This window comes from Heterodontus francisci, chromosome 34 (genome assembly GCF_036365525.1).
Source record: "Heterodontus francisci isolate sHetFra1 chromosome 34, sHetFra1.hap1, whole genome shotgun sequence".
Lineage (NCBI taxonomy): Eukaryota > Metazoa > Chordata > Chondrichthyes > Heterodontiformes > Heterodontidae > Heterodontus > Heterodontus francisci.
Genome location: NC_090404.1, coordinates 34,899,551 through 34,910,790, shown reverse-complemented (window position 1 = coordinate 34,910,790; position 11,240 = coordinate 34,899,551). Strand labels below are relative to the sequence as shown.

At 42.8% G+C, this 11,240-nt stretch overlaps 1 non-coding gene across 1 annotated transcript; it reads right to left on the bottom strand.

The window, feature by feature from the left end:
- Positions 1-10,514: 10,514 nt before the first annotated feature.
- trnas-uga (transfer RNA serine (anticodon UGA)) lies at positions 10,515-10,597 on the bottom strand. The gene has a single exon. It is a non-coding gene; the product is annotated as a tRNA-Ser (tRNA).
- Between the last annotated feature and the right edge of the window lie 643 nt (positions 10,598-11,240).

Below are 11,240 nucleotides of genomic sequence, written 5' to 3'. Positions count from 1 at the left end.
CAGAATTTTAGACACGGGGAGCAATGAGAAACAGCTGTGCAGTGCAGAGAGCAGTCATTCGTTGATCTGAACTGGCCAGAAGAAGGGGAACAATATCACTGTGAGGTGACATCAAAGGAACAGGAGCCACGTGTGGTGAGAGCACTGCAAAACTTCATAGTTATTTCCAGCAGAGAAGGAGACAACTCAGTCCATGCCATCTCTGCACAGAGCAACGCAGGCAGGCTCGATGCCTGTAGCCCTGCAAGTCTGCTTTTCTCAGAATTCCTCCTGAAGGCATTGATCATTTCTGCTTCCACCACTCTTGTGGGCAGCGAGTTCCAGGTCATTATCACTTGAAATATATAAACAGTGCTTCCTCATACTCCCCCACATCCTTTTTTTCCACAGAACTGGCAATTTGTGGTCGCTACTCCTTGTGCAGTCTGTTAATGGGAACAATTTTTCCTTGTCTAACTTATCCAAGCCTGTCATAATCTGGTACACTTCTATTAAATCTCCTCTCAATCTCTTTTGTTCCAAGGAGAACAACCCCAGCTCTGCCAACCTAAAATAAAAGCAAAATACTGCGGATGCGAACCTGACATTGAAACTAAAATGCTCCATCCCTGGAACCCTTCTCCTAAATCTCCTCTGAACCCTCTCAAGGACCCTCATATCAAAGAACATAGAACATAGAACAGGACAGCACAGTAGAGGCCCTTCGGCCCACGATGTTGTGACGACCCTTTCACCTACTCTAAGATCAAACTACCTACATACCCTTCATTCTACTATCATCCGTGTACCTATCCAAGAGTTGCTTAAATGTCCCTAATGTATCTGCTTCAACTACCACCGCTGGCAGTGCATTCCACGCACCCACCACTCTCCATGTAAAGAACCTACCTCTGACATCTCCTCTAATCCTTCCTCCTGTCACCTTAAAATTATGCCCCCTGGTGATAGCCCTTTCCACCTTGGGAAAAAGTCTCTGGCTATCCACTCTATCTATGCCTCTCATCATCTTATACACCTCGATCAAGTCACCTCTCATCCTTCTTCGCTCCAATGAGAAAAGCCCGAGCTCCCTCAATCTTTCTGCATAAGACATGCCCTCTAGTCCAGGCAGCAGCCTGGTAAATCTCCTCTGCAAACTCTCGAAAGCTTCCACATCCTTCTTATAATGAGGCGACCAGAACTGAACACAATATTCCAAGTGTGGTCTAACCAGGGCTTTATAGAGTTGCAGCACAACCTCGCTGCTCTTAAACTCAATCCCCCTGTTAACGAAAGCCAACACACCATATGCCTTCTTAACAAACCTATCAACTTGGGTGGCACCTTTGAGGGATCTATGGACATGGACCCCAAGATCCCTCTGTTCATCCACACTGCCAAGAATCCTGTCTTTAAGCCTGTATTCTGCATTCAAATTCGACCTTCCAAAATGAATCACTTCACACTTTTCCAGGTTGAACTCCATCTGCCACTTCTCAGCCCAGCTCTGCATCCTGTCAATGTCCCGTTGCAACCTTCAACAGCCGTCCACACTATCCACAACTCCAGCAACCTTTGTGTCATCGGCAAAATTACTAACCCAACCTTCCACTTCCTCATCCAAGTCATTATAAAAATCACAAAGAGCAGAAGTCTCAGAACAGATCCCTGCGGAACACCACTGGTCACCGAGCTCCAGGCTGAATACTTTCGACCAACTACCACCCTCTGTCTTCGATGGGCCAGCCAATTCTGTATCCAGACAGCCAAATTTCCCTGTATCCCATGCCTCCTTACTTTCTGAATGAGCCTACCATGGGGAACCTTATCAAACGCCGTGCTAAAATCCATATACACCACATCCACTGCTCTTCCTTCATCAATGTGTTTTGTCACATCCCCAAAGAATTCAATAAGGCTTGTGAGGCATGATCTACCCCTCACAAAGCCATGATTATTATCTCGAATCAAACTATGCTTTTGCAAGCCTGGGCGGCACAGTGGTGCAGTGGTTAGCACCGCAGCCTCACAGCTCCAGTGACCCGGGTTCAATTCTGGGTGCTGCCTGTGTGGAGTTTGCAAGTACTCCCTGTGTCTGCGTGGGTTTCCTCCGGGTGCTCCGGTTTCCTCCCACATGCCATAGACTTGCAGGTTGATAGGTAAATTGGCCATTATAAATTGCCCCGAGTATAGGTAGGTGGTAGGGAAAATATAGTGACAGGTAGGGATGTGGCAGGGATATGGAATTAGTGTCGGATTAGTATAAATGGGTGGTTGACGGTTGGCACGGACTCGGTGCGCCAAAGGGCCTGTTTCAGTGCTGTATCTCTAAGCTAAACTAATAATCATAAATCCTGTCTCTCAGAATCCTCTCCAATAATTTGCCCACCACCAAGTTAAGACTGACTGGTCTGTAATCCCCAGGGTTATCCCTATTCCCTTTCTTGAACAAGGGAATAACATTTGCCACCCTCCAATCATCTGGTACCACTCCAGTGGACAGTGAGGACGCAAGGATCATCAAAGTTCTCCCTGTGTCTGCGTGGGTTTCCTCCGGGTGCTCCGGTTTCCTCCCACATGCCAAAGATTTGCAGGTTGATCGGTTAATTGGCCATTATAAATTGCCCCTAGTATAGGTAGGTGATAGGGAAATATAGGGACAGGTAGGAATATGGGATTAGTGTAGGATGAGTATAAATGAGTGGTTGATGGTCGGCACAGACTCGATGGGCCGAAGGGCCTGTTTCAATGCTGTATCTCTGAACTAAACTGAATCATCGCCAATGGCACGGCAAATTCTTCCCTCGCTTCCCGTAATAACCTTGGGTATGTCCCTTATGGCCCCTGGGACTTATCTATCATCATGTCTTTCAAAATTTCCAGCACATCCTCCTTCTTAACATCAACCTGTTCGAGCATATCAGCCTGTTCCACGCTGTCCTCACAAACGACAAGGTCCCTCTCACAAGTGAATACTGAAGCAAAGGATTCATTAAGGACCTCCCCTACCGATATCGTTCCTGAAATGTGGTGACACGAGCAGGACAGAGTTGTGGCTAACCAGAGCTTTATAAAGGTTCACCATAATTGTACTGAGTACTTCTTTTTATTAAGCCTAAGATTCCTTATGCTTTACTAACTATTCTCTCAGTATATCTTGCCACCTTCAAAGATCTATGCACCAGCACTCCCAGGTCACTCTGTTCCAGCACGCTCTTTCGAACTATGCTATTACGTCTACATTGCCTCTTCTTAATTCTTCTGTCAAAATGCATCACTTCACACTTGTGAGGATAAAATTCTATCTGCCACCATTCTGTCCATTCTACTGTCCTATCTATGGCCTGTTGTAGGCTGTTCATATTATGCTCACTGGTTGCTGCAGCTCCAAGTTTGGTGTCATCATCAAATTTTGAAATTGTGCTATCTATTCCTGGATTCATGTCATTTACATGAAGAACAAAAATCAGCACTGACCCTTGGGGAACATCACTATCTAACATCCTGCAGTCTGAAAAACAACCATTTTATTTGACTTGTTGTTTTCAGTCCTTAAGCCAATATTTTATCCAACTGGACACTGACCGTCCTATTCCATGAGTCACAATTTTATTAACAAGCCTTTAATGTGGTACCTTATCAAATATTTTATTAAAATCCATATAAACAACATTCAGCACACTCCCTTCATCAAAATTCTCCTTTACTTCAAAAAAAAATTCAATTAAATTAGTCATGCATGATCTGTCTTTTACAAATCCATGCTGATTATTTTAATTACCTCGAACCTCTCTACGTGTAAATTGATATTTTCCCCGACTATTGTTACGAAAATCTTACCCACTACTGATGTTAAACCAACTGGCCTGTAATTGCGAGGACTGACCTTACACATTTGTTGGCACCTTCTCTGGCACCTTCTATCCTGACTCAAATTTCCAGAACTCGTGGAAAGACCTTGACCCATCTTGGACTGAGTCTGAGGAGAGGTTTCTCCAACAGAGGCTGATTTTGACCTTGAGCTACATTTGAAATTTCCATTTCATCAGACATGTCTCTCTAACTGTGCCTTGGATCTAAACTCAAACATTTTCTTGCACAAGTTTCTGGCATGAGTAACTATTGGTGCTCAACTCGCAACAGAACTATCTGATTTATCAGACACATTTGAATCTTTCCAACTTCCTTCTTTTTTTTGCGAACCTCTGAAGGTAAAAAATGAACGATATGTACAAACTTAACTTTTCCACGACAAAACATCTTGACTAAATACGTACGAGGACCACATCTTCCACCACTCTTCCTGGTCGCCACTTCAACCACTTGTGATGATGAATCTTCACTCTCACCTTCTGGTTCAACTTCAGAATTCTTTCTCCCACGCTACCCCTATCATGACTCTCTTTCTGTCTTGATTGTTTTTCTTCTACTGACAGTGCTAAATGTGGCTTCAGCAATGAAAACCTCATTCTGGCCTGTCTTATGAGAAACAGGTCCCCCATAATTTTATACACCTCCATTACATCTCCCCTTAACTTCCTCTGTTCCAAGGAATACAAACCCAGCCTTATCCAATCATTCCTCAGCTGATCTGCATGTAAATAACGTTCAGGATGAGTTTCCGAGTTTTTCTCCCTGAATCTAATGAATCCGATCATTGTCATTGGAATCCTTTTAGACGTGGATCCGATGCTATTTGTCCCCCAGGAAGTGACCATTCTCATTCTGTGACAGAGACGTTTTTTGTTTTGTACAAAAGCTGCACTGGAACTTCCCACTTTCAAAGTATTATCATTTACTGTACATTAGGCTGCATCTACAAACTTGTCTCTCACATGTCCAGTGATTCGGAGGACACTTGTAAATCAGGAATTGTGATATTCACAACAGCGTGCTGGAGAAAGATACAGTTTGAGTGCGGGTGACAGTGGTGGAGGAATGGAGAGCTGGGATTCGCCCGTGAACGCAGCAACAAAGCTTAAAACAATCACAGTGAACATGGAGCTCCAACCCATGACCATGAAATTAAGAATCTCATGCTCTATTGACTGAGGTAACTGGGCAACCCACGGTAGCGTTGCCATATCTCTCATAAAGTGAGATAACTGTTGGTTTCCTCCTGGTGCCTCAGCTTTTTTTGTGTTCCAAGATGTAAAAGGAAATTGATCAACAAAAGCCCAAGGATGCAATACATTCCACTCAATCATCAATAACATCATTCCCATCTTCCACTTTTTAGCTGCACCGCCTTCCAAAGATTGCAATCCATTTTACTGAGGAATTGTTCTGGGATTTATTGTTTACCTACGTTGTGTCCTCATTTTGATATGAGATTCTCTTCAATATCCACCACAAATTGAATTGCAAACCTAACAGACAAACACGAAAAACACAAATCCCATGGTGCTCACTTTCAGATACAGAACAGTCAGCTTTTAAATAACATGAACACATTTTACATGGGAACGATTTCGAAACTTGTTACTATTGCTTGTGACTCATTCATTGTGCTCAGAGTATGAGGAGGTTTGGCCCGGGCTGTCGTGTCCCATGTCCCACGGATGTACAGTAACCCTCTGATTGATTTGTTGTTTTCTGTTGACAGTGGGTGATTGGAGAGTGTGGGTTTAGAATATTGCTGCTTGTCCGGGTCTCACTGACTGTGGCGTTGGGAATGAGTGAATAATTGATGTCACTGTTTTCATGTGCAACATAAAGCTTTGACCGGCTGTTATTAACCGAGGTAGCATGGAATGATCCTTTAACAATCGCTCACAAATTTGAACAGAAATCAGCTGTAATGTTCAACGTTGAGGGTGACTTTCTGCACTGACAGGGGTAGAAAGGAAATTGAGTGAAAGACGCTGTGAACAGCTTGAGTGTACAGAACTGCACAGAGGAAAAGCAAATGTAACAATCTGTGACATATTGCAATTTGATAACATGATTTGACGAATGTCTATCACTCAAGGTTTCCTGGTATTTCATGGAATACCTTTTGATAAGGTTTCAACGTGGTTTTGAACTGGGGACTGTTCCCAAATACAAGAATGATGATAACTCTAACCTTATGGAAACACTGCACTGCAATCAACCTGGGGAGCAAAACCAGAATGTTAAACTGTTATTTTAAATTAGCACGAGGTGATTTTTTTCGAAGTCATCTTTAAATGATCTATAAATGATTCGAAGCTCATGACATTCTGGCTATTTCAGCAGCCGTGTTGAAAACATCAAATGTTTTTGCTTTTGACGTCTTCAATCTTCTGGAAAATATAATTCAGGAATGTGAGATTCCAGATATGTGGATAGACTGGAGAAGCTGGGGTTGTTCATCTTCGAGCAGAGAAGGAGATAGGAGAATTGATCGAATGCTTAAATGAAGGGCTGAGATCCAAGAATTAAAGAGGAACTGTTTCTATTGGCTGAAGTATTGAAGATCCAGAGAGTACAGATTGAAAAATTTTGGCAGAAGAAGAGGTGACATCGAGATCTGCTGAAAGATCACTGACCTGAAACATTAACTCTGTTTCTCACTCCACAGGTGCTGGCGAACCTGCTGAGTATTTCCATCACTTTCTGCTTTTATTTCAGATTTTCAGCAACCACAGTCTTGTTACTTTTCTACTAAACTTCAACCCAAGTTGTGCGAGTTTATTTTTAACTTTGCTGTTGCTTTTATGACCGAACTCCATTTACCAGGCATAATGCTTTATTGCATGTAGTTGTAGCCGAGTGGTTAAGATGATAAACTTAACAATCTGTTGTGAATTCTGTGTGAGGGCTCGTGTCCTACTGTCTACCTTTCTGATTATTTCAAAGTTTAACGAGGTCCCTGCAGAGCCAATCATCAGTTACAGGCAATAAAATCCTTCACCTTTCAATCCCTCCAGGATTTTCTCATTTGCATTTCAAAATTTACGTTTAGAAATGGAACAAAAATTTGCCAAATTGGAGACACTTTCTTTCCAGCTGTCTGTCTCTCTTTAGGCCTCCCTCACTCTCGGTGCACAAATCTGTGTGTTTCGTTCTATGTGTGTCAATGTGGTTCAAATCCCCGAGGAGGTGACTGGATTTTTACCTTCATAAACTTGATTTATTTTAGTTGTATAGAGTTATTTTAAAATGTTACAGAGGAAAATAGCAGGGTAAAAATAATACAAGACGAGATTGTTTCTTTCTGCATTTTCTAGAGCAGAGACTGTTCAGCGATTCAATGCCCGTGTGTTACAAAGCAGAGGATGATTGAAATTTTTACTGAGCAACATTTAAACAGATAGAGAACGAGAAATCATAGTCGAGTGGTTAAGATAATAAACACATTGAGATAATGAATTAATAAACAAAAAAAGAAGAATTTCAAACAGGAGATTTGGAATTGTTTCCACTGCTGCCAGGTCTCACAGTGAACAGGAAAATAAACGTTCACTCACAACTTTTACCAGAACAGAGAGGTTAAAACACACAGGAAAACCTCGAGAATAGCGAAGGCTGGAAGGTGACCTGATAGAATTTGGGAAGCTTTGTCCCTATTTCATCAGGGATTAGAGGCGAATTTATTCACTCTGCTTCAGGTTTACATTTACTGAACCGGAATCAAACAAACAATAAGATTTATACAGACCTGGAAATAAAGTTTCCATATTGAGATGCAATTCTTAAGATCATATTTTGGCATCTGCTGAATCAGTATTTTTGTCGAACTCTCTGTCTCTCTCTGTCATGAGATTACAGAAGAAACCACACTTCAAAAGTACTTTATTGACTTCCGGCAATGACAGCACAGAATGTGTTAACAAGAGCATAAAGCTGAAGATGTACAAGTTTCAATTTCCAAGATGCACCAACCTAATCAATGCAGCTCCTGTGAAATGTGCAAAGCAACACACTGCCGTCATACATCAATAGAAACAACTGACACACATCAAATTCTGCCAGTTTCATGTGGGATCTCCTTCTTCTTCTTTCACTGCTTTTCCTCCTGATCCTTCTGCTTCTCCAGCTCCCCGGTGAATTAGTTGCTTCATGTGAACATACCAGATTCAGGAAACCCAGCTTTACCTGGAAAGCAGGGAGTGGGAATGAAAGATGGAGGACATTGGGAAGCGATGGATTTTGCAGTTAAAAGGATAAACACGCACTGCGATCTTATCTTCCTGCTTCTTCCAGATACTGAATACTGGAATGTGCAAGAGTTGTTCCCATTAGCAATTATCCCCAGTCACACTCTCCTTCCAATCTTTTACCCATTGCTTAGATTTCAAATTGTGCATAATTTTCACTGGCTTTCAATGTGAAGAAAGCGGAGCTGCGAGAAGCTAATGTTGTTCAGCAGATGTAACTCAGGAAGATGCCTAACAGGCCGATGATAACAGTGAATGTTTAGATGAGCTGAGCTGCAGTGAAGGGTTGGCACCATTTAAAATGTCATTCAGCAGGTCTGCTTCCAAAGCTGGTGATAGAAATGACAAGAAAACTTCTCACTGAATTTCTTTAGTGTCATAATGTCCAAAGTCAAGGACACAAGTTAAGAAAGTGTATTTTGCTGCAATGTGTTGTAAGATGGTAGAATAACTTTGAAGGCAGCAGCAGTGGTGTTTGGAAACATATAATTACAGAAAGGTACAGCACAGAAGGAGGTCATTCAGTCCAGTGTGATTCTCTGACAGAGCAGTTGTGATTGGTTGATCAGGAATGATATTTGTGCAGTTTGAACAGCAAGCAGAAAAAGCTGCCCCATTGCCTGCCACCCATATTTTCTTTGCCCCACCCTCTCTTTCATCAGTACATCACTCTGTGTTGTAATTTGTCACAGCCCTTCACATGTTCCCTTTAACTTTCCGAGCTCTGTCATCGACCTGTCACATCTCTGAATTCTTCAGTTCTGGTGCATAATCACTGATCTGAACCTTTAATTGTGTTTCCCACGCTCTCCACAAGTAGGGCCAGAGGTGCTGACCATTTATGCTTTTAAAAAACAATTTAAATGGAAATCATGTTTGTGATTTGTCAGGGCAGCAAGAACTGACAATTTTCTGACCGGGAATCGAACCCAAGTCGTTGCATTAAGTGTATTGAACTTCAACCATTCGACCACCAGTGAAGCTCGTCAATTGCTTTTCCCTTTTTTTCACTTCCAGTCGGCTGATTTTTGTAAAAGCAAAATACTGCGGATGCTGGAAATCTGAAATAAAAACAAGAAATGCTGTAACCACTCAGCAGGTCTGGCAGCATCAGTGGAAAGAGAAGCATAGTTAACGTTTCGGTTCAGTGACCCTTCTTCGGAACTAACAAATATTAGAAATGTCAAAGGTTATAAGCAAGTGAGGCATGGGTGGGGCAAGAGATAACAAAGGAGAAGGTGTAGATTGGACAAGGCCACAAAGCTGACCAAAAGGTCATGGAGTAAAGGCAAGCAATATGTTAATGATGTGTTGAAAGACAAAGCATTAGTACAAATAGGATGTTAACAGACTGAATGTTGAACAGCAGCAAGTACAAACATGAAAAAAAAACTGTGGGTAAGCAAACTGAACAAACTGAGATGAAATGAAATAAACATTAAAAAAAAGTTGTGAAAAAGAAAAAAGAACTAAAAATAAAAGTAAAATGGGGGGCCACTCATGCTCTGAAATGATTGAACTCAATGTTCAGTCCGGCTGGCTGTGCTGTGCCTAATCGGTAAATGAGATGATGTTCACTGGAAGATTGCAGCAATCCCAGGACAGAGATGAGAACATGACAGCAGGGAGGGGGACTGTTGAAATGGCAAGCAACTGGAAGCTCAGGGTCCTGCTTGCGGACTGAGGGGAGGTGTTCAGCAAACCAGTCACCCAGTCTGTGTTTGGTCTCCCCAATGTAGAGGAGACCACATTGCGAGCAGCGAATACTGTATACTACATTGAAAGATGGACAAATAAATCACTGCTTCACCTGAAAGGAGTGTTTGGGGCCTGGGATATTGAGGAGAGAGGAGGTAAATGGGCAGGTATTACACCTCCTGCGATTGCAGGGGAAGGTCCCATGGGACGGGGACGAGGTGGTAGGGGTAATGGAGGAGTGGAGCAGGGTGTCGCAGAGGGAACGATCCCTTTAAAATGCTGACAGGGGAAAGGAAGGGAAGATGCATTTGGTAGTGGCATCACGCTGGAAGTGGTGGAAATGGCGGAGTATGATCCTTTGGATATGGAGGCTTATGGGGTGGAAAGTGAGGACAAGGGGAACCCTGTCACTGTTCTGGGAGGGAGGGGAAGGGGTGAGGGTAGAGGTGCGGGAAATGGGCCAGACACGGTTGAGGACCCTGACAACAACAGTGGGGGTGGGGGGGTGGAATCCTCGGTTGAGGAAAAAGGAAGCCATATCAGAAGCACCGTCATGGAAGGTAGCATCATCAGAGCAGATGCGACAGAGATGGAGAAACTGGGAGTATTTCTCACCTTTTGTTCAGCTTCCACAATATCTGTTTGATGTTAACACATTTGAACATTGCCAATAAGCAAATAGAGCAGCCAACTCGAGGAAAATGACACATGTTTCGCTGTGAGCAGGGTTTGAACCTGCGTTGGAAAAGCTCCACCCGATTTCAAGTCCAACGCCTTAACCACTCGGCCGTCACAGCACAACACACATGCGCCTTTGTATTTAATTATCAGTACAATGCTTTATACGATTGACTTTGACAACACATATTCTGGGCAATCATTGTCTTTCAGCCTTGAATTGCATTACATCTCCCATTTGATGTGAAAATTAACATGATGGAATCAGTGAATTTTACAGCACAGAAGGAAGCTTCTCGACCCGCCGAGCCTGTGCCAGCTCATTGGAAGATCAGTCAGCTTAATCCCACAATCCAGCTTTTCCCCATCACCCTGGAAATCAGTCCTCTTCTCTTCTCGCTATTCTCTGTTTTATATCCCTCAGATAATTATGTATCCAGGCTGTCACTGGTCCTTTAATTCCATCACTTTAATTTTTCTAACAAGTTGATTATGTGGTATTTCACCAAATGACTTTTGAAAATCCATCTCCACAACAGCAACCACATTACCACTGCCCTCATCAAATGTCTCCGTTACTTCATCAAAGAACACAGTTCATGAGAAAAACACAAACTGCCACGAAATCAAAACCCAGTTCCTCAATTCACATCCCTTGTCTCAGAAAATTCCCCAAAGAAATATTATCAGCATTCCGACTCTGTCCTTCCAAAGGCCAGCCCTGCTTTTGCAGTGTGTGTCTGCCGAGCGGTCACTCAAACC